The sequence below is a fragment of the Clinocottus analis genome, unplaced genomic scaffold (assembly GCF_023055335.1).
Source record: "Clinocottus analis isolate CAN_PGR_092001 unplaced genomic scaffold, fCliAna1.0.p SCAF_17, whole genome shotgun sequence".
Classification (NCBI taxonomy): domain Eukaryota; kingdom Metazoa; phylum Chordata; class Actinopteri; order Perciformes; family Cottidae; genus Clinocottus; species Clinocottus analis.
In genome coordinates this window covers 2663252-2687651 of record NW_027175898.1, presented here as the reverse complement: position 1 = coordinate 2687651, position 24400 = coordinate 2663252, and the positions used below count along the sequence as shown (strand labels likewise).

The 24400-nt window shown below is 45.1% G+C and overlaps 1 protein-coding gene across 1 annotated transcript in view; it reads right to left on the bottom strand.

Moving 5' to 3' along the window:
- lrfn5a (leucine rich repeat and fibronectin type III domain containing 5a) overlaps window positions 1-24400 on the bottom strand; it is a 109294-nt gene that overhangs the window by 58551 nt on the left and 26343 nt on the right. The gene's annotated exons all lie outside the window — the stretch shown is intronic.

Genomic DNA, 24400 nt, shown 5'->3' with positions numbered 1-24400 from the left:
AAGAGGGGGCATGAGGATGGCGACGGTGAGAGACGGAGGGGAGGAAGGTTGGGGTCAAAGACAAGGAGGGGTGTTACTGGAAAAAAAAGAAGGATAAAGGGAGGTAGAAACAGAGGGAAAGGGAGGTGAACGTGAGAGAGAAAGACGGAATAAAGATAGATGCACGGAGAGGAGAGTTAGAGATGGTCCTCACATCAATAGTGTGGCGGTGTCTAGTTTCAGCACACACGCGCACACACACACACACACACACGCACGCACACAAAGAGTTATCTCAGTCAGCCCATGATCAAATCTGCCGAGAGCAGCACAAACACACGCACTCCATTTCATCTCGCACTCCATTCGCATCTCATTGCCGTCACAGGAGCGACACCACGCATCACCGAGACCTCAGTTGACACCAGCGCACTCCATTAGTGACGTGAAAAGCTAATTGGACTCATCCGACAACACGTTTGACTTCAAACTACAGGACGGATTGACGGACACGGCGAGAGATACTGGGACTACTAAATGATGGATGACGTCTGCCGTGCATTCATTCTTCCCTTCTCTCAAGATGACCTTGGCCAACGCGGACAAAGCCATCACTAAAGTTATACGGCGGTAAAAATTGAGCGCCTTTGTCAGCAAATCTGCCAGGAGCGGCTGAAGTGATTGACCGGTGCTAACGCGTCGGGCCACGCCCTGAGCGGCGTGCGAGGTCGTGAGCGGGACACCCGCTGGGCGGAGAGACCGGCAAGGTACCGGAGAGGCACATGCAGTACGTGCTGTGTCAAGAGCATGTACTGCTCGTGTTACATGTCCTCTGAGGAGACCGTTCACATGTTTTTTTTACCCCTTAGCTTCGCTTTCACCAAGAGGTCAAATGTCAAACGTCCGATGTGTTTCCGTGGGTCAGTTCTGTTGAAATGTCGCAGCCCTTCCAGGATGCGACGCTCCATGAAAACGGACAAAATGTCCGTCTGCTTCTTTTTTCTTCTTTGTTCTTTTGCCGTACCGTAGTTTTTGCAAAGCTCAGTCCAAAAAACTCAAACACACATCACTACATGATCGATTCAATTCATTCATTATCGCCTGTTTTGTTCTTTTTTATTTATTTGTTCGCTCGTGAACTCCTTCGAGACGTCGTAGCCTGAAAATGACCCTGAACTAAGCACGACTCGCGACAAGAAAGTGGAAAATGGTTCCGCCGATTTGCCCGCACAGCAGAAACTGGTCCAAGGCCGCCGTGTAACGCCACACCGTGCTTCGCTGAGGAAGCTATTTACAGACACAAACAGGCAAATAAAAAGTCATCTAGCTAATCCCGTCTAAGACAAGATACACTGTAGTGTCCAGAGGGGGCAATGTTGCTTGAATAAACAATACATAGGCAACCAGACACCAAAGACGCAGTTGAAACAAAAAATATGTGTGTACAATATTAGATATAGATACTTTAGTGTATTTATTTGGGGAATTAAACAATAATAGTAATAAAGAAAGTGCAAAAATACAAAATATATATAGTGTATGTGAAGTCTATGTAGTGTATATGAAGTCTATGTAGTGTCTATGAAGTCTATGTAGTGTATATGAAGTCTATGTAGTGTATATGAAGTCTATGTAGTGTCTATGAAGTCTATGTAGTGCATATGAAGTGAATGAAGTGTATTTATGTTTGTACAGTGATTAACAAACAACGAAAGCAATGCAATGCTATTGCCACATGTCCTGTGAGATAACATGTATGAATACTATGCATTATAAAGCAGGAGATAATCTAAAAACAAAAAAGCAACACATCTGTGTGATGTGTACCTTTCTCTGTGTGTTTGCCCTCAAACCCGTGTTGCGGCAGTCTGACAAAAGCGGCAGCCGCGTTAAACTTTGATGAAATCCATGAGAGCATTAAAGTTGTATCGGACAACGCGGTTTCCGTGAACTACGGGTCATCTGGTGGGTTTCTCGTGAGATTCCCGACGGCAGAAGACAAGCGGTGTGGTGTGATGAGCCGGGAGGCGGGACGCACACTCACAGTGTTGCTCTGGACCTTAAGGGGCGTGCGTGTGTCCTGTGATGAGCCCGGGTACCTGGGGCGACACGCCTCAGTATAACTCAACGCAACATGGCTCCCTGATGATCATGACGATGACGATGATGATAAAAGCTAAATCCCCCGACACGAAACCACAATCGCAACTCCGGTCCAGAGGAACCAGAATGTTTCTCCTACAAATAAAAACTCTCAATTATTCAATATGTTACGTAAGCGCAGCCTCTGAGAAGCGTACAGCTGGGCCGCCGGGCCGCAGGAGCGCACTTTGTTTGTTTGTTCTTCCTTTCAGAGAGCACAGCTCGGGCCCTCACAGGGTGCAGAAGCTGCTGTGTGGACATCACACATTTAGGCTCGCGTGCAGTCAAAAGCAGACGACGTATACGCACCGACCAATTATCACAGCCGTATGCCACCGTGTTGTTTGCTAAACTGGGAACTTTTCCTCTCGCCTCCAGTACAGTGATTTCTGAGGAAAGTGACAAACTAATGTGACAGAAAGTTACTTTTAAAAAGGGTTTTTTTTTTGTTGTTTTTTTAAAGACACTAATAGGATGTTTCATGGGCCCGGGTCAGTCAGCATTAGCCGTGCTGTGCCAGGCCGTGACGGCGCCCCCGCTGGGGTCCTGCTGGGATGCTAGCAGGAAGTGGGGGCGGGAGGGGGACCAGGACAAACCTGGAATCCCCTTAGCTGTGTCCTCGGTGGAGAAGCTAGTGTCTGCCGGTGCTGGAGAAGAGAGGGACACTTTAAAAGTGTCTCTCTGTTTATCTCTCCGCTCTTTTGAAGCCTCCATCTGGATCTGTGTGGTTTGGAGTTTTGGTTTCACTCCCGCTTTTCCCGTTTGTACGTTCAGATATCAGCTATTATAATATTTTCTCGCCTAACTTGGAGCTGTGTTAACGTCCCCCGCTGCTGCCGCGTAACATTGAGCAAATCTGCGAGATGTTTTTTTTTTTTTATTGTTTGGATGATATACAGTAGGAAGTGCAATGTTCCTCAATAAGAAGAGATATGACACCGTCGAAGCTATTTGCTGGGATTAGTAACTCTAATGTAATTACTGCATTTCAACTGGTAATCTCAAAGCCTTGTGGCCCAACACTGCTAATGAAGGATTAATTCATAGAGAGCGAATAAACTGAATCTAATCGGACAAGTTATGAAGATGAGTTGCTTCACTTACTAAGACCGGAAACTGTCAATTCCTCACGGCAACTCAACATTGTTTTGTTACAAGAATATGACTCTTAGCATTACTTCATTGACTAGAATTATTTTTAAAAAAAAAGTGGGGTTTGTATAATATAACAACTAAGCACTTTGAGTCTTTCATCTCAGTCATTAGGCGATAAAACCTGTCGCACCCAATCACCTGGAACACAGGCACTCAAACACACACACACACACACACACACACACACACAGTAAATCCTGTCGGAGCCGCGCGTAGGAATGCATCTCTCACTCGAGCACGCTCACAAGGTCCATTAGCTCCTATTAGCTCCTGCGTTTTAACACTGCACTCTATGCGATATTGGATGATGCCAACCTATAGGCAACACACTGTGGACACACAAACACACACGTGCATACGCATACCGATGCGAAACGTGCCGTATCCTAATGGGATCAAAGCGCTGCAGCTTGTTTGGTGTGTGTGTGTGTGTGTGTGTGTGTGTGTGTGTATAGCTGTATAGATGTGAAACTGCCAAGCAGAGCAAACACTATGCTTGTGTGTGCATGTGTGAGTGTGTGTGAGTGTTTGTGAGTGTGTGTGTGTGAGTGTGTGTGAGTGTTTGTGAGTGTGTGTGTGTGAGTGTGTGTGAGTAACGGCTGACTGGGTCCATGGATAGAGACCAATGCCAGCCAGCAAGTTACTCTTCTGAATTATTGAAACAGGTCAGTAAGCAGGAGGAGAACAGCATCTGTATCTGTGTGTGTGTGTGTGTGTGTGTGTGTGTGTGTGTGTGTGTGTGTGTGTGTGTGTGTTTGCGATTGTCTGTCTGTGTACAGCACTGCACTGCAGATTCACAGCTTAAGCTTTCTGTTTCATCCAGGGCCGTATAGAAGGGATTAATGGCTGCGCCTTCTATTCATTTCAAAGCTCATAAATACAAATAAAAAACAGGAAGAATGTCAAGTAGATTTTTGAACAAGTGTGAAATAAGTGCAAATAGTGGATTAGGTGCGTTTGAAACAGCTGAGCTTTCTGAGTACAGAACTCTATCACAAAACATCCATTAGGGGAATAAATAAGTAAACTCTGAGTTTAGTAAGTAGGAACTCTTCAAAGCACGACAATGTTTTTGGTATTTTCTTTTGAAAAATCTTCATCCCTTTGAAAATTACTATTTTTTGAGACCGCTTCCAAAGTGCCACGGCAAAGCGATGAATCACTCGATAATCAAGACATCTGGTGCGTCTTAAATACAAACGGAGACGCAGTAAAAAGAAGATGTGAAGCATTGAACTCATTTTCGAACATACCGCAAATAATTTTGACCCGGGCTCACGCAACAAATGATGCGTAATCGTTGTCATCTGTGCTGACAATGACTGCGTATATATATATCTGTCCTATTATTCACACAGACAGTCATCACATTGCAACAGCCTGTGCAACGTTATGCCATGTTGACAGATCCCTCACTATTTTTGCAAAAAGGCAAACTTTTGGCAGAGATTCCTCTGAAGAAGAGGCGTTTACCAACTGATCTAAAGGAAATGTTGAAGTTCATGGGGTTTCTTTGCATGATGGAGTGTTTGTGTTGTCCTCAGGCATGTTGTGTTACTCTTGGCATGGAAGCCACCATTTAATCATCACCATAAATACTCTCTCTTACTTTTAGTTTTCACATATTCTCCAATGTACATCGGTTTTCTCTGCTGCCTCAAACCCCTCAGAGACAATAGATACGGGCTCACACCGACTCATCTCATCCTACGAATCACTGTTATCTTCGCCGATGAGGAGAATAAGGACATGCAGAGAACTATAAGCGGCCGTGTGAGTCCAACGAGTGCCGCGGGTGCGTTCGAGTCCGACCCTTTCAGTCGTGAAAGAGCAGAGTGTGGATGCTCCCGCGTATTTACCCCCCTTCTGAAACACAACGGCGCTCGTGGTGGACGACCGAGAGCAACTAGTAACCGGGGTGTGGTCGACCAGTGCTGGTTGCGCAACTCCAACCGCCATCCCGGCAATTCCTTTCAAAACGAAACCAATTTCGAGCGCGTTGATCTGACGGAACGTCACGCGTGTCGCCGGCTAACCACAGTTCAGCAAGACCAGTGATCCCTGAGCCTGATTGCCTGATGAATCCAGCAAACGGCACGCGCGAGACAATTACATTTCACCGCAACCTGACGGCGTCGCGAGTTGCGGTCAACAAGCTGTTTGCGGGCCCACTCGCAGCATACAAAGGGAAGCATGTGACCTTGTATTGACGGAGCGGATTGGCAGCAGTCTAACAGCACCACACATTATGTCCACACAACCACAACCACAACACGTGTAGTTCTCAGGATGAAGCGGCAGACGGTCGAAGCCTCATTCCAAAAAACCTCAATGGAGGCTTTGAATGTCATTTTCAAACGACAGCTATTGTGTTAACGCCATACTGCAAGCCCTACGTGGCTCAAAGTCAAAATTAGAAGTCGCTCAAGGTGAAGTAGCACTCTGGCGAGACTCTTTCAAGCCCTCAATGTCTCATGGGAACATAGGTTTACATTTTTACTGAAACTCATCTCCAAGAAGAAAAGAAGGACGCTGACATCTGAGAGTCATTTTCCATTGTTCACGGTCTCGCATCAAGCTTTTTGTTTGTTTGTATATCACATAGCTTTGTGTAAACATGCAAAGACCACGTGACTACATCGCTTGTGTGTGGGTGTGCATTGTTGTGGTGGTCTCTCCAGCTGGAACATATTTCATCTTCTCTCTCTCTCTCTCTCTCTCTCTCTATCCATCTATCCATCCATCTCTGCCCACCCAACTCCCATCATCCCTCAGTGCATCTGTAGCTATCCACCCCCTTAGCTGCGCTGTCACGGTGAAAACTCAAAGAATGTCGGAGGAAGATCAAACCTTTGCATTGTGCGTGTGAAGATGATAAACGCGGTACGAACTCCGGCTGCATAACATCCAGGCTCCCGAAGGAACTCACGTGGATTCTTCACGCATTCAGCTCTTGTCGGTGCATCTGATGTTTCTGCTTTTTAATGGCAAATCACATGAGCACAAAAGGGAGTCGCGGCATTAAGCTACCGGTCCCAGGCGCTGACGTCTCACCAAGTCAGTCGGCTAAAGCTTCTGCAGCTGCGGCACCGAGGACTGAATGTGAGCGATGAGCGAGATAAAGGCTCGTAGACGGAGGACGGCGGTAAAGAGGCAGAATGTGTGCGGGCGCCAATCAAACGATCTCTGCCGACCGTCAGTCAAGCCGGCAAATCTACAAAGGAGAGCGCTGAAAGAAGAGGAGATTATCTTCCCGCCACATGGAGGCCCGAAGAGAAACTACAGAAGGGAAGTGAAGGGAAAGCGGTCTGAAGGCTGGCAAACTACATCGCTTATTTAGAGTGATGAGGTTTTGATTTCTATTTTCAGAAGGTTGTTTCAGAAAATACCCTTTTCTTTAATTTTCCCAATTCTCACTGCTACTGCGGTTGGGTTGCGTTAAAGAAGACACACAATGTATTCACAGCATGTACTCATTTCTGGAGTAATAACTGCGTGAAGTAAAACAGATGTCAGCAGGTCTTAACTCTGTTTTCAAACAAATAAGCAGGTCAGTATCTGCTTTTCGCCTTTGGGCTTTGTGTTGCAGTGTACATTCACTATATGTGTCCATGTACAGTGAACAGAGGGTTTGCTCTCGTCCACTAGCAGACAGATAATCTTGGCGCCCCTGTAAACACATAATCCCACAGTGTATTCCAGATGAGACACAATGTTTAACAAGGTTATCCACTGACTTGAGATCTCAAAGCCATGTGAGCAAGCCCTCTTAGATACTTGACATCCCAGACCTAGCTATCCAGCACAACAAAAGGGGGGGAGGGGCGGCCATTTTAGGTCACCGATATGTCCCGCCCCTCCGACAGGCAAAAGGGAAAAGTTGCACTTCCTTTTAAAATCCCATTGCCAGCGACTTAGCCTCACTTATAAGCTCCTTTCACACTGACAGAGAGCCGCAAAAGAAGACACACAGCAAAAGGCCACCGTGCTGCTTTTAGAGTCGATCACAGTCTTCCATTGAAGAACTCAATGAACACAACACCACTTCACCTCGCTGGCCGTCCAGCGGGAATATTCCATTTGATTCACTTTTAAGGCCAAAAGCCTCCTGAACGTGTTTTCATGGTTTTGCTTGAATTGGAACACAAAAGATCAAAAACATATGCTTCATACATATATATGTATGATATATATATATATATATATATATATATATATATATATATATATATATATATATATATATATATATATATATAAACCAGATTGCCATGCCAAATCATTTTGTGAAATCTCAGTGTAAACATGAAAAAGTGATACAAATGTAGTATTTAAACTAATTCCAAAGCATACAGTAAACCTTAAATGACACAAATAAATAAGAAATTTGATTAAAAGGATAAATATTTATATAGATTCCTGTACGTACACCAGCTTATATTTTGAGCCTCTTTCTTTTAAAAACATATTAATTACTCATGAACACATGAATATAACACATTTACATGACTTTTTACAACACTTTTGGCCTTTCATTTTTTTTCCAAGGACTTTTCCAGGCCTTTTTCTGTGGTATGTGTGTGTGTGACATTGGATTTCACAGTAGAACTAGACGTTTTCTATTGGTTGTGATTGAATAGAAATAACAAAAAAATCCTAGGAAAGTCACATTGGCAGATGTCAGATTCCTATCTGATGTATGTATTACTATTCATGAATGTCACCCAACGCAGGTAAAAACAAAACAAAATTGGATTACATGCTCATTCCTTTGAATGGACATGGGTTTACATCCCCTCAGTAACAGCAGTTGCTGCTGTGCACATGCTCCCACGTTACTGACGGGTTCAAGGCATGTAATTACTGCGGCTCAGTGCAGAGTTCAGCCTTTTAACACTTGGTGGCAGCGTGTTATTAACATAACCTTGAGCCGTTGCTAAGTAACTGATAAATCACTGGTAGCTCTCCGTATCCGCCATATGATCTTGCAGGTTTATCCTACACACACACACACACACACACACACACACACGTGTGTCATCACACTGGTTAACTTAAAGGAAATAATGTCAATCAAGTTCAAAGCAAACCGTCTGAACCCTCCTGAGTTGCTGCTGGAGCTCTGGTTAATCTGGTTGTATTCCTTCATCAGCTACTGGCTAATTGGTGCCAGTATAGCGAAGGAAACATCTAGTCCCGTTGGAGATAACCATCACCGCTGGGATCCGCCAATGTGGATTTAACATGGCGAATGCAACAATCTGCATGTCTGAAATCTTCCATGTTGCATGTTTTTCCATGTTCTCTGGACGATGCCTTCTGGCCGACAGAGCGGCCCAGTGCATCGCGAGAGGCGCAGCGTGACCCCAGTAATCTGGGATGGAGTGGCACATTGTTGATCAATAACAGCGACTCGACAATTTCTCGGCCAAGTGCTGATACATCTGGTCCTCTTAACGCCTTCTCCGATACATATTCACTATTTCGGAAGAATAACCTCCCACTCAGCAGAATCTTCAAAAACACTCCAAATCCCTGCAGGTCTCTGCTTTAATTAGCCCCTCCCCCCCCCCCACCCCACCCCTCCTCCACCCGCCGCCTTTCACACCAGACATGAATATCTGTGCGGATCATTTGAACATATGTTGATGTCATAATAATTGCTGTGGATTCCCAGATGCACAGCGCCAGGCTTTACGAGAAACTCTTATTTGCAACGAGGAGCAAAGGACGCACATTCAATCAAATGTGCAAACGGTGTCACGTGGTTCCCATCAGCCGCACGTCGCCGCCGACACCAGAAGAGTGAGAAGCGTTTGATAAACATATTCAACACACTGCTAACTCATCACTGCTAATATCTTATCGTGCCAGTTTATTAGTCAGCCTGATTGTGTGTTTGACGTCAACATTTTTAGTATCTGCTAACAATTCTTCCCGCCATCCAGTGATCTGGAACTTCTTTTTCTGGTTATTCATCACGTCTAGATTAGAAAAAGTGACATTTAGCACTCAGAGGGTGACGCTTTTTAAAAAAAAAAATGTCTTGCCACCAGTCTGGAGTCTCAAAAGGGATTCAACTTAAATGAATTGAAAAGGACGCGCGGCACAATGAAGCAGTGAACGCTGACATTTGAGAAGCAGCAACCAGAAGACTTTTGGCCTTTAGATGGGACTTGAACTACGGCTCAGACACAAAACATTTGCAAAATGTTTTTTTTTTAGCTCGGAGTGGGTCCACCCTGTTCAACTGGGGGCGACCGTGGTACAGTGAGTGGTGAGCAGGGGGCCGTCCTTCAATCAGAGGATCGGCGGTTCGATCCCCTAGCCAGCGTCGACGCGTCCTTGAGCAACACACTTCACCCTAAAATTGCTCCCGTAGCTGTACGAACGTTGGATAGTCCTGATGGGGCCCCTCGCACGGCAGCTCCTCTCATGACTGTGCGAAGGATTCGCATGTAGAGCGTCTTTGAGTGTTCAGAAAGAGCGCTTTATGAAATCAAACCATTATGACCTGTATGGTCCTGGAGTATACAGCGATTTAATTACAACAAATGACCGTAGACGCACCTCAAGCACACCGCCGGACATCAATCGGGATTAGCTTTAAACCCTGAATACTTTGAATCTTGTAATCGTTTCACTTACTTCCTCAAAAGAGAGTCCAAAGAATCCACCACACGGCGTTAACCCTGAACTCATCCAGCAGTCGAGAAATGGAGAACGTTTTGCACCAAAGTGAAGCGCTCATTTCACGTTGTTCAATCATTCCAGAGTCTCGTTTCACAAAAGTGATTTCACAAAGCGCCGCTCGCACACACGCACGCTCACACACACACGCGCTCACACACCTGCCACTCGTGACCGCCTTGACGCGTCCCACTGGGCTCCCGCAGGCTCCTGTCTAAGTCGCAAACATGACGTTTGTTTTTATCGCCAAATGGATGAAAATGAGTCCGAAACAAATGATCTTCCGCTGCGAATCACTTTGGGGAAACGCCGCCTTCGGGGGTTAATGACGTGAAAAGAGTTTTTGCTCGTCTTTTGAGAAAGAGGAGCTCGCTGGTTGAGACTTCATTGGTCATGGAAGCCAATTGTGCTGAATCTATTACTTTGAATACTTAAGATTCATTGGACTCAGCGATCTCTGCATCAGGTCATTACGTTCACTACGTTCACAGCTTTGCTTACGGCGGCACATTTTGACTCCCACCTCGTCACACTCAGCCCCCCTCTGCGCCTGACGCAGTGCACCCTGGGGCGCAGCGTCGACCCGACCGTGTCATCATCGGACGCTCGAAGCAGCCGAGGTAGTGCAACACGAGCGAACGTCTTTGTGCGGCGGAAGATCGGTCAAACAAACACAGGACTTTCACCCCGGAGACAGATGTGAAAAAGTAAAAGTCAACGTTGACTTCTTTTGGGATGGAAGCCACGCGACTCGTTCTCAGAGCTGCTCGTCCGTCTGTCTGTCAAGGTGGTGGGAACTACAAGCTTTTTGTTTAACTCTGACTCAGTAGTTTTGTCGCTTAAAAGTAATATTTTTGAAAGAGACTCTAACCGGCTCAAAGCATTTTTGGTTGAAAAAACTATGTAATAGTTTGAGTGTTTGATTTAATATAATAATAACTTTATTTAAATAGCATCTTTAAAGATATATATATATACAAAATAACAGCATCATAGATCATACAAGGACATAAAAGAACGACATCATTGCAAAGCAATTCCATAAAAATGTGTTTTGAGAAGTGCATTAAAAGAAGTTATTGATTCTGCCAGCCTCAACTCCTCCGGTAGGTTCAGTTTAGGAACGTACACTTATATTATTGAATATGTATGAATAAATAAGAATTTTTAAAGGATTTTGGAATTGACGCTCATTTCAAATGTATATCTTTTCAATCTCTTGAGCTCTGGAGCGTCAGCGTCTGAAGCCTTCCCCCGACCGAGCGTCGCGGTGTGACTCCTGCACCTCTTTCGCAGAGTGACTTATCGCCGGTCCTCAAAGGTGAAGTGCGGATGAATCAGAGCATCGCTCGCAAAGACGGCACTTCCAGCCTTGTCACAGCCACGAGCCTTTTCACCCTTTTCGCCCGAGAATTTACCGGCAATTCAGACTGCGAAGAGGTGACCCTGACGGGAACGTCCCCTTTCTTGGAAACGGCGACGTCAGACAGCCGACCCGACAGCTGTGAAGCATTTTGGGGGTTTAGTTCACTCGCCGAGCAAACGCAGGCTTTAATCCCCTCCGCCGCGGAAAGAAAGTTTCATCTGCATGTTTCATTTGGGATTTATGCCATTTTGATTCCACGAAACAGGTGGTCCGGTGATGCCTAAGTGTAATCCACTCAGAATAATACTGTTATTTGTTCCACACTGTTAAATCCAATCCAGCTGAATTTGGGGGCGATACGTCAGGATTAATACATTTCCACAGCGAGACCAAGCAGATGGTTCGTCGACCCGAAAGAAAGAAATACGACGACGAGAATAAGAAGGAGCTGAACGACGGCGTTAAGCATCACGCGGAACATTCATTTGACAGTCTAAATGTGTTTGCATACAGAAAAGGAGCGCTTATGTTTTATAATAGGATGGAGCGGAGAAAAGGAGGAAAGGAAGCGAGGTAGGACATTTTATCCGTTTGGCTCAAATGATTCGAGGCACCGTTGTGTTCCTTCTATATTTAGAGGGGTGGTCTTTACCGGAGATTAGTCTCCACACACGAGAACCACGGATCGACTGCACTTGTACCATTGCCACGGGAAAGCGCTGGATCCTGATTGGCTGGCAGGTGCGGATGCACTTTTAGTAACCAGACGGTATTGGATCCCGAGAAAAGGAATGGATATAGTATGACACAGCAGGGAAAGAGCTAAAGAGCTTGTAGGTCAAATGAAACACACATGGTGGGTCATAAAATATATTATATTTATGAGAAGGCAAGCGTCAAAATCCTGATTTAGAATCACAGCTTCCACATCTCCAGGTGAGAGTGCACGTGATGCAGGGGGCAGCACACGTGTAAACAAACCATCAACAACCAATGAATCACAACTTGACGCTGACTTTGCAAAAGTCAGACACACAGATAGAAATGGTGCATTCAGTGATCTAATGCAGCTGTTTGGTGTCAGATCCAAACGTGCAACCCAGCAGCTCTCACAGAGATTTGATTTAATATCCACTTCTGCAGAAGTTTGCCTCCTGCATGAATATCCTTTTTGTTTGTGTCACTTGGCATAAGGTGCGTGGGAGTGTTATAGTACAAATGTCCCAACTCTAATTTCCTTGTACTGTTACGAAATCTTCTGTCAACAACCGTGTGAAAGAAAAACACTCCCAAGTAAAGACACAACAACTCGAGAAGAGCTGCAACGCAGGGGCATTTGTGAATGATGAGGACACGACATTCACAATGAACTGTGTGTGATTTGTGTTGTTCCTCTCGCTTTTATGAAACATAATAAAGTCTCAGGCCTTTGTTTGTTCCGAAAGAATCTGTCCAATTAATCAAGTGCAAAGACAACCGAGTTGAGTCCTGGAACAGCGATGGGGATCCGTCCAACCATCCCGATGAATATAGATGCTATTTTGTGCTTCCAGGTGATCTGATATCTCTGGTTCCAGCTCCGGATTTCACTCACAATCATTCCTGCTAACCTTGAAGAAACTTCAAATAGTTGGAGGAGAAAGAGTGAGGAAGACGGGCCGCGGCGGATACACAACTGCCTTTGATCTGCAGCCCCATGAAACTGGCCAGCCTACACACACACACACACACACACACACACACACACACACACAAACACGTGCACGGCCAGCGTGTGTACGTGTGTGCGTAAGAGTGTGTGCATAATTATGTACCTCTCGACAAAATGTCAGTGGACTTCAAAGGACATCAGACAAGTACACAGCCACACACACACACACACACACACACACACACTGCAGATCCCATTATTTTGAGAAATAGGCCAGCATATATTTTGCAGCAGTGTGGGGTTTGGGGTTTATGTGCATGCACCAGTGTGTGTGTGTGTGTGTGTGTGTGTGTGTGTGTGTGTGTGTGTGTGTGTGTGTGTGTGTGTGTGTGTGTGTGTGTGTGTGTGTGTGTGTGAGAGAGAGAGAGAGTATCTGGGACGGAGGTAGTGACTGAATTGCAGCCAAGTTTGCATATGTAACCACAGAGCACAAGAGGTTTTCATGGATAAAGAGTTGGTCCAAAGATATTGAAAAAAAACGATGGAAAGTCAGCAGACACACACTCGCACACACACACACACACACACACACACACACACACACACACACACACACACACACACACACAATGCTCATGTCAATGGCAAATTTCACAAAATATTCATGAATCAAACATTTCTTCTCCATCTTTCTCAGCGCTGGACCCCATGACTGTTTCCTTGAGGCTCGACAGGAAGGAGAAGCAAATCCTCGACAACGAAGATTACACAGGTAGACAATGAAAACCATCCTGTTGCTAGGCGACCACATAAAAAAATGAAGAAAAAAAAACACCTGGAGCTGGAAGAACTTTGTTCCATTTCCAATACAGAAATGGACAAAAAGCTCAAAGTCAATGAGGTGACGCGCCGGGAGAAGACGACGAGCACAGACTGTACAGAAGAAGTGGACGCTTTAAAGCCTCCAGTATACGCACGTATCCATCTTAGCTTTGTTGGTTAGCGGAGGAGTCACCTGGAGACATCGGATACGGCTCTGGAAGAAGCAGTGACCTGTCAATCACAAGGTAGCCCCGCCCTAAAGCATCCTTTATGGTCTATTTGAATGTGAATGGACCGTAATGAACATCATGCTGTATTGAAGAAGACCTGAGACTAGATCAAGACCATAAACTGAGGGAATAAATCAAGTCCTTTTCTCATGGACTTCTATCCAGTCAGACTTCTTTCTGCAACCAGAGGAGTCGCCCCCTGCTGGTCAGTGTAGATAATACACGTTTAATTGACACTTCAGAAGCAGAGGTTTCCGCCTGCTGTGGACTTCACAGAGGGAGCTGAGGGAGAGGAGGATGTTGACACGTAGTAAAGCGCTTAGAGCGCTCGGATAAACAGAAAAGAGCAACATTTTGATGATTCAGAGATGCACAGTGACAAGAAAAGTGCCTGAATTTGCATCACGTCAAACCAAAGTTAACGAGCTCTGTGGTGGGACACAAGAAAGACTTTGCTTTGCTTTTTACATCATCTTCTCTCCTTCAAACACACAACGCTAATGTCCAGATTCCAGAGGGAAATGTTGTACTTGTTAGAAATAATGTCATTGAAAATGTTGGGCAGTGAATAAATCAGAAGACATATATATATATATATATATATATATATATATATATATATATATATATATATATATATATATATATATATATATATATATATATATATATATATATATATATATTAAACAGCTGACCCATACCTGAACAGGCTGTGTCGTACTTGTCTGCTTATTTGACGCCTATCATAATCCTAATCCATTAAAAATCATAGTATGAGGCCTGGTCTCCACTAAAGAGTCTTTTTCTTTTGTGATCAATTTTTTTTATTGATTTTCTAGATATGCAGATAAAGAAAAAAGATGCACAATAAATGTACATAAAACACATAATCATATAAATAAAACAAAAATAATAATAATTAAATTTAAAAAATCACTTAATTCCACTAAAGAGCCTTAAAAAATATTGTCCTATTGCTTGTTTGGTTTGGTAAAAAAAAAAAAAAACATGTTTATTTACTTGGTATAAATACTTTTAATAATTAATAATTAAAGTCATTTGTCAAAAATAAATCAAATAAACTACAACAGCCTGAATGTAAACAAGTTAAGCCTTAAGTAGTGTGCTTTTGATGGCTGATGGGATCCAACAGCTGTGCCGTCTATTTCTCACACATTGACTCATTGGTTTCATGTTAATTCTGTGATTCATAAACAGCCGACCAGATCGTAGCGCAAATTAGTTTGATTAGTTTTGTTGTTTTCGGCACTCCGAGCGTTGGAGAACGCTTAACTCCACGGCCAGAATCCATCGCAAAGACGTCCCGTTAGCAGCTAAAGTGCTTCTGACTGCTTTTCCACGCGCATTTGAATATCCGGCGGTCGCATGCATATTACAATACTTGGGGAGGGGAAATGTACACTGCGGAATTATTCATCATTTAGTCATAATTATCTTGGAGGTTTGTGAACATTTGTTTACGGAGGGGATCAGATGGTTTACAAATTGGAGCTGCACTACCGGCTTATGGAAGTTCTGCTTTAGGGGATTCAGTCTCATATGACGTGAAACCAGTGGCCTGTTCAGCCTGAATGGATGGGCTCTGGACTAATTAACGTCCACATGTAACTCATATGTTTAGTTATGCTGAAACAACAGCAAACCCATGGGGGGGGGCACACAAACAGTATGGCTCAGAGTTAGTTCTAGATCACTGCGTCACCGCAGAGAGACAAACTAAATGACTTGCATACATTGGCATCAAAGTGACTCATTCAATCCAGAGCGATCACTCAGATTAAAGGATATTTGTATGCATCATGGGGCCAGCGTGCGATGACACAACCATTGAATACCACGCTCACTGTATACTGGATGGCAGTAAAAAAGGAGACTTGTTTTAGTCCAGAGCCCCACATGGTTGACTGGGCACACTGCACAATATCTTCAGTGTGGCTGGCCCCAGTGGATCTGAACCCACTGAACTGGCAGTGTTAGTCCCCAGCCATCCCACATTATGTACGCAGACACACAATTCTACACATAAACCGCTGGACCGATATGCATACGTTCGCCATTGGTAATCTCAATCCGTGTGTATGTGATTCATGTGTGGCCAGAAGTGATGGATTGCTGGATTGACAGACGGACGAAGCGCCGCCACGCGAACGCTTTAACGCTTTAACACTTCAACACTTCAACACTTCAACGCTTCAACGCGCTCGCTGTCGGGACCTTATGCCCCCTGTTTGGATCGTACCTCACTCTGTGGTGAGGAGATTCCTGCTCCGTCTTCTCTGCCCTTCAACGGCATCTCTCTGGATATCGCCGGGAGTCCAACCGATAATATCCCATCATAAAACGTCTTTAAATGCTGATTGTTTGACGAAAGTACCCCCCCTTCACCCCCACCGGACCCCTTGTTATCTGACACATTCCCATTGGTCCTGTGATCCACCTTTAAGCCCCTATCATGCTTTTTATGAACCTCGGTATGACACATTCTCTGAGAGATTACTCTTTAATCCGTGCACATTAAATTGCATAACAGTGCAGACCCGCTCTACCTATACGTGCGTTGCATAAGATCACGACTGAAACGCCCACCATCTGGTTACCATGACGTGAGTGACCATCTCTCTGTATGACAGCTAACCTATTTTACTTTATTTGAAGCTCATGCACGCAACAGGACACACCGTCTGGGTTCACATTCCCGCTTGACGCTTTCACACCGTGCACGCTTCCTCACAAACAGGAGGCATGACGCAATCACACTGAACACTGACTTGCATGTAAAAACGACCAGTCAGCAGAAAATACGTAATCTCTCGCGATTGCCAAACACAGTGGAATGATTTATGGCAAACGTTAAATGACGACGGCAGACGTTTAATCTGACAACTGAGAACATACACGTGAAAGGAAAGGGGGGTGTCATCTGAGAGTCAATGAGATGAAGGGTAGAAGTTGAGAAAGCTGCGTCAATAACTGGACCTTTGATTATTGCATCCATTAAGACATATAACACCTTACATGCATTCCTCATCTTCTATCTGCTCGGTGCGTCTGCCACTAAACTGTCGTTTTGTTATTCGAATCAGGTGGCATACATATGTGCACACATATGCGTCAAGAAACATACATAGTATGCGCTGCGTGTAGGTGAGTCGTACTATTTCTATATCATGTGTATTAGTTAAGTACACACCGTGAGAATGTATTTGTTACACCTTTAAGCGGCATGCTGGGTAAAGCTCACACTCCTCGCTCACAAAGAGCTGAGCCGGCACGTTGTCTAACTGCATGCTGGGTAGCGCTTTCTCTCTCCTCGCCTGCGACAACCTTGTAACCGTTACGCTCTCGTCCGGCCTTCTGGGTCAGGCTCGCTCCCCGTCTCCCGCTACAGTGCTAACTTTTAGCATTTCTCCCTTCTTTTTTTTTGGTGGAGCCCACGGAGGGAGACCATGCAAACTGTATTTTAGATAAATGTTTTTGGTTTTCTACATAATTGCGAATACAGTTATCGGTCCGCGGTGCACATTTTAAAACACCGAAATCCCTAAAAGGTTCCAGCTTTGGGTTGGAAGTGCAGGAACTGAACCACACATTTTCTTTGAGTTCTCGCGAACTGAAAAGAAATATCCTGAACCGGGTCCGAAACGAAACGAAAAACCCCACAGAACAGCGAGACATCTGCTGCATTAGTTTGGGCCGTGCTGGGATTTGACTGCCTACGTCTTCTCCGTCCGCCTCTTTTCAGACTTTCCTTCGCCCTGAGCCGCTTCTCTGATATTGGCTGAGGCAGCGCTGGGCTGTCTGCCAGACTGTGATGTAATTACATTGTTAACAGTCATTGTGTCAGGCACTGTGAGCGATGCACAGGTCATAGCCTTTACCTCCCTCACTTTCCCAGATTACATTACACTCGCTCTCCCCTCTCTCTCTCTCTCTCTCTCTCTCTCTCTCTCTCCCCCTCAGTCTCGGGCTGTCATCGAGGCGGACGCTGGAGGCTCTCGACGCGGCGACAGCGACTCTGCCTCCTGTTTAAGAAAACCCTCTAACTCGTGCTCCCGTCCTCTCTATCTGTGTATCGCTTTGTCTTTGCTGACATTAAATGTACTCTTTTTTTTTTCTGCCGCCGGTGTCAGTTTGTTTTCCGTCTCTCTCCGGCGCAAAAGCTTTCTCTTCATTTCCATCCTGTCGGGTGAAAACAGAAGTCCCTCCCTGTCAAGCCAATGCTTGCCCACTACATCTAATCACCTCATTACTCTAATGGCAGCAGACCTGCCTTGTTTCTGACAAGCGAATAGACGGCCGTAACTGCCACCTGTATGCGGTGAAAACCAGTCACACTAGTTGGGCGACGGTGTGAAGGCAGCGTTCCTCCAGCTGACATTCAGCAAACATATATAAATACACCTTTGGCTGCCAATGTAAAAAAAACAACAAAGAAAGCAGAGAAGAGCGCAGGAAACTGAAGCGTGACCGGAAGCGAGCGGCACGCGCTGCGCTCGCAAAGGGAGGAAAGATGAATGATGAACAGATATATTTGGACGGGAACAAGTGCGATGGTGTGTTTGGAGTCAGTGTGATCTGTGCGGGAGTGAGCGGTTTTGGAAGAAAGCCAACTGGACGGATCAAAGAGACACATGAAACAAAATACCAGAAAGAAAGTCATTGTTTGAAATCTGGAGATACGTTTCAAGATCTGGTTGAATGTGGAGAAATCCAGTCGAGCCCCTCTGGATCCGTGTGACTATGTTTCTGGTTTTCCATTCATATAATTTCTTTAGTCCTATTTGGGGTTATTACAGAGCGGCAATAGTTCATGAATCAAAGCATTAAGTCCAGAGATGAGTCACGTGAAGAGGGTTATTCCTGCCGATGAAGCCGCGTTATGTTATTCTGCTGTAAGCACAAGATTGTCCCGTTATCAGTGGATTGACTCCTTGGAGCTACGTCGCAAAATAGCGAGGTAATGCCCCTTTTTTGTATTTCATTCATTGCAAACATTGCAATTTCATAATATTTGCTGATACACATGCCAACATGTGAAGAAACGAGAAGGGGGCGGGGTGGAGTCGCAATTATTTCGCTCCACTTCAAGCGCTGTTGCTTCTCTGTCTATCCACTATTCCCTGGACTCAACGTTCACATTACATGTCGTTATTCCCTCCATTGCCCACGTGAACAGATTGATGACGGTCGATTCAATGACTGTCCGAGCTTACAAAAGTCTTTATTTCAGTTTCTTGGTTTTTACAACGGAGCGATAAATCATTGTTACTGGCTCTGGAACAGGTCTTTGAAAGTATTAACGTGTAATCCTGCAGTCACACCTGCACACACACACACACACACACACACATACACACACACACACACACACACACACACACACACACACACACAAGCTGCTTTATTTTGGAGGAGGAGGGGGGGCTTTTTTAGGGGGTACTGTGATTTGTCAACACGACACACACACACACACACACACACACACACACACACACACACACACACACATGCGCGTAAAGACAAACATCTGCTCTGCCAAAACAATGTCACCTTCTGATACCCCGAGCTAAAGAGTAAGTAACTGGACCGTAACCTTGAATTACACTCTTGTGTGTGTGTGTGTGTGTGTGTGTGTGTGTGTGTGTGTATAATTCAATGTGTGTCCCTGTGCGTATAGGTGATTAATCAGAGCAGTGTCTTCAGCAATGTCAGCCTCGATGATACATTAAAGTTACAAACATTTACAACGAAGAGCACACACACACACACACACGCAAGAAAAACAACAACAACACACGCTACACACACATACAACTCCACAGTGCTTGCACCTGCAGTCAACATTATGGGAATAATACATGAAGTAAAGTACTTCTAATTGAGCGCTCAGTTCATGCACATTACGCTGTACAACTAATTGTTTGCAGGTTCTCATGGCTGCACACACACACACACACACACACACACACACACACACACACTTCCATTGCACCGTCGCATCCTGTGATACAAAATCAAAGTTAAAAGCTTGTTTCAAACTGTATAATTGCACATTATTAAATAATCACTTGACAATCTGAATATGAGCGTGCGCAGGATTGCCTCTTTCAAATCTTAAAAAAAAACCACCCTCCAGTCTACCTTTCTCAGTCTGCAGACTCCTAAATAACTCACAGTCTGCGTGTCACGTTGAAGCGTGTTTCCGTGCTTTATCCGCGGACGGCAGCTGAGTGCAGGAGCACAAACAGACACCTCGGCTTCATCACTCAGTCCTTCTCTTTATTGTCTCTCCGCCGGCGAAGAAGACGATCGCTCATCGCTGACAAGCATTCTCCCACATGGAGAAACATTTATGCACACGGCCACACAATTTAGATGCCTTGGCCTGACACGCACACGCTCACATCGGTCCTTGGTGTGTTCAAAGCTACTTACTTGACATCAGTAGCAGGGTTTGCTTTCCTCAGCCTTTTCTGGTTTATGCCCTGTGCACTCGTAAAACTGCATGCCGGCCACAGTTTATCCAGTATGAGCACAACGCACCGCCTCTTTGCAAACCATCCACAGTCCGTAAGTCTCGACACTCAACAGAGTTTCTGCGTTGAAGCCTCCGAGATGCAGATGGACTGTAATCGCAAAACAGATTATAGCGCAGGAAAAGATTATTAAAAAAAACAGCCTCGCACTCCTCGCTGAGCCGTTACACCGTCGAACGGCATGCTGGGTAGCGCTTTCTCTCTCCTCAACCTTTTTAACCGTTAGCTCCTCATCCGGCCCTCTGGGTCGGGCTCGCTCCCCGTCTCCCGCTACAGTACCAACTTCATCAAAAAGGAGCAAAGTGTTAATGAGGGCGTGTGAGGAAGAGTGAAACCAGTCATCGTGTTTCAGCCACAGCAAGTCACCAACTGCTAATTGGCTAAAACATTGTAACGCCTCCCGTCTCCTATGACAGTGAGCAAAAAGATGACGAACAGCCAAAATAGCATCTGATGCAACGAGCCGTCAGCGATGGCAAAAACTAAATATGAAATACCAAATGGGAGAGATGCAGTGTGAAAACATATCACGCTGTTACTGCATCTGGTTCTCTTCACCTTCAGGTAAGCGACATCTGATAGCAGAAATAGCAGCGCAGCAACACCTTGAAACTACAGCTCCACTTGATAGGAAATTACAAATGTAGCGAGGTGATAACCAATCAAGTAATTGCTTAAAATGTCTGTATAACGTCGAAAAAAAGCGGCCAGACTTAAATGTTTTAATAATCTAAGAGTGAAAGTATGAAAAGCTATTTGACGATGTGAAATCTGATGAACCTGCAGAGAATGATCAACCGACTGCTTAGCGTTTAGCGGCCTCAGTGTTTCAGAGCTTCGTGGAGAATTTCCACAGCGTCACTGTTTCGGTTCGGCTGTGGAGCGTTTAGCGCCTAAAGAGACACATATTAACCTGAGTTTGGGTAGAAAAACAAAGCAAAGGAAATCAATTGTAACTGCTGCGAGTGTAGATAAGCAAATGTTTGCTGAAGACTTTGCTGCATTAACTTAAAGGATTATGATTCGTCAATGTTGTGTTCACATCTCGTTTCCGCAGTGGTTCGCAGGTTTCAATATGGATTCAACCGTATTCGTCACTTCAGCATCAATATCGACCAGCGGTCCCAGCGTTCACACCCACTTGGCCCTTAACAAGTCGTCTGTCCAAACATGGCTGAGTGTATGAACGGAGTATCTGCGAGCGGGGGAAAGTGTGCGCGGCTGTCAAAGCTGGTGAGCTGATATCATAATAAGATGAGCTAACATGAACCCCCACCACCACCACCACCACCTTGTCTCAATGTTATATAGGAAATATGAAGTAGAAAAGAAACGGACATTTACGAGATAATGAGTCCTGAAGAACACATTGTTTGTCAGACGCTGTCGTCTTCCCACTGCAGCCAAAATAGTTCTGTCGTTCTTTGCCAGAAACCTGATCTGATCACAAAAAAATGTTTTCCAACTTCAAATCCATCTCCATTCCCCAGGGTGTGTGTGTGTGTGTGTGTGTGTGTTGGTTGGTGTGATTTGTCTTTTCACGGTCTCAAGGAAGACTGCTCTCCTAAGAAGTGCTAAAAGCCTCTAATGCAACAGTGACAGGTTCTTCACTGTATGTGTGTGTGTGTGTGTGTGTGTGTGTGTGTGTGTTTTCCGCTTCCCTGCAACATACTGTCACGCTGCTGCCTCACCAAGCACGCCACATGTCACCACCGCTTTCCTCCTGACTCATCACGCACGCACCTGAACACACACTTTCAAACAGGCGCCCGATCACGACGGCCGAGCGGTGTCTCCAACTAATCTCCTTTCACACGGAGACCGCGGCGTGCACACACCGTTTGCAATCGGTGATGAATCGGCTGCATACTGATTGATCGCTGCAAGGTCAAGTTGGAGAGGCGGGGGGGGGGGGGGGGTACGCGGCGGAGGAACAGAAAAGAGGGTGGGGAGGGAGTGTTTGGTTCCCACTTCTCCCAGCGTCATTACTGGGTGATTATGGCGGTAATGACCCTGTGAGTCTAACACCTGTCAGCTTCACACACACATCATGTTATTGCTCTCCTTTCTCTCCATTTATCCCATCATTATCTGTGGGGAGCGATGACTGAGACTCCAAAAAAAGGGTATGGGGCTACCCAGAAATCATTTTCATCCCACTTTTGCACTCCAATAGTTAGTAACACTAGGTTTATTTATGGGATAAAAACACTTAAAAATCCTCAACGGGTTAAAAAAGTGTTATTTGGAAGCAAACATGTACTGTTGAGCAGCCCCACATGCTGGCCTGCTGCTTAACCGACAGTTCAGTACAAAGGTCTGGTTGGACTGGGACGCTCCCAGTAGCTGACAGGAGAAATCTGTTGGGTGAATATCTGTAACTGTGACTGAATGTGAGTCACGACTGTGCTAGAGGAAGAACACTGAACTCAGCAAACGCCTTACTCAGACAAATGACAGATAAAGTGACGCGCTAAAGTTCGGTGACAAGCGAAGGCGGGGAAAAAAAAAACACGTCATCCTCGGGCCCTCGCTCGGTCCCGTTCGGCGTCAGTATGCGACCGGCGTCCCGTGTGAAATCTAGCCTCGATTGATAAACCAATAGAATGTGATGATGCAATGATATGAACATGGCTCAATGAATGTGCTGCTACAGGACAAATATGTAGCCCTGCAGGAAGCGGTGTGTCCTTTATGAAGCAGGCAGAGAGTAACGGCCTTAGCGTTTTAGATGCTAGCCCTCACCATGCGGCTAGCATGACTCAATTACCAACGACAACCAGATCTTATATCGTAGATGCCCTTTGCGGATATTGTGCAGCGCGAGAAACGGGAAAACATCGGCATTGGATGGAATGAAATGTTGAAGGTTGAGCATGAACATCCAGAATCCCTTCTGACGATATGATTGGATGGCTCCAGAGGGACTGTGTTCGACCGACACAAACATGGACGCTCGGTCGAACCCCTTTCAAGCGCAATGGATAACCAGTCGAAAGAAACACGTTAATTATGACGTCATTTAAAACAAAAGCCCTTCAGGTTTAGGGTACAAACGACGTAGGTTTAAGAAAACATCGCAATGTTCATAATCGCAAAACATTAGCAATAAAACCACAACGTCAGGTTGAGCAATAAAACCACTAAGTTGGGTTTAGGAAAGACATCGTGTTGGGCCTTAAGATAACTCTGATCAACTCAGTAAAAAACAAAAACAATCGAATATGAGTATGGGAAACTTCATAACTTATCTTCAAAATAACTCAACGCCGTCTCTAACTACATCGTCACACTTCCGGAGCGTTTTCTCTGGATTGACTGGACGCGGCGTTGCATCTCACGCAGATGCTAAAGGGGCATTGATATTAGACGATGTATCACTTCAATGTTATCAAAAGTGCTAACACGACAACACATTGTCGTGTTTGTCGTTGTGATCATTAATTAACTGGAACGTAAATGACTGAGGCGTGGACGTAGTCTGCAATAATTGCGTGCAACAGGGCCAGGCAACAGTTGCCTCACTGCGCAAGATGACTCACAGGATGGAATTTGAAACCGAACGTTGTTTTCAATACATCGCTCGGGAAGTTGACACCCTGCAGTTGGCACACGGTGTCTTATTTTTCTACTCTTTCCCAGCTCTGTTCGGCTCTATTTCATCGATAAACCACAGGAATGCAAACTCCCTGACCATGACGGATCCACACACTCCATATCTGCATAAAAATATATTTTGTGTTAAACTGGCACGATTAAAGAAATAGAGCCTAACCTCGCCTGACTTTTAGTGCTGTGTGTGGTG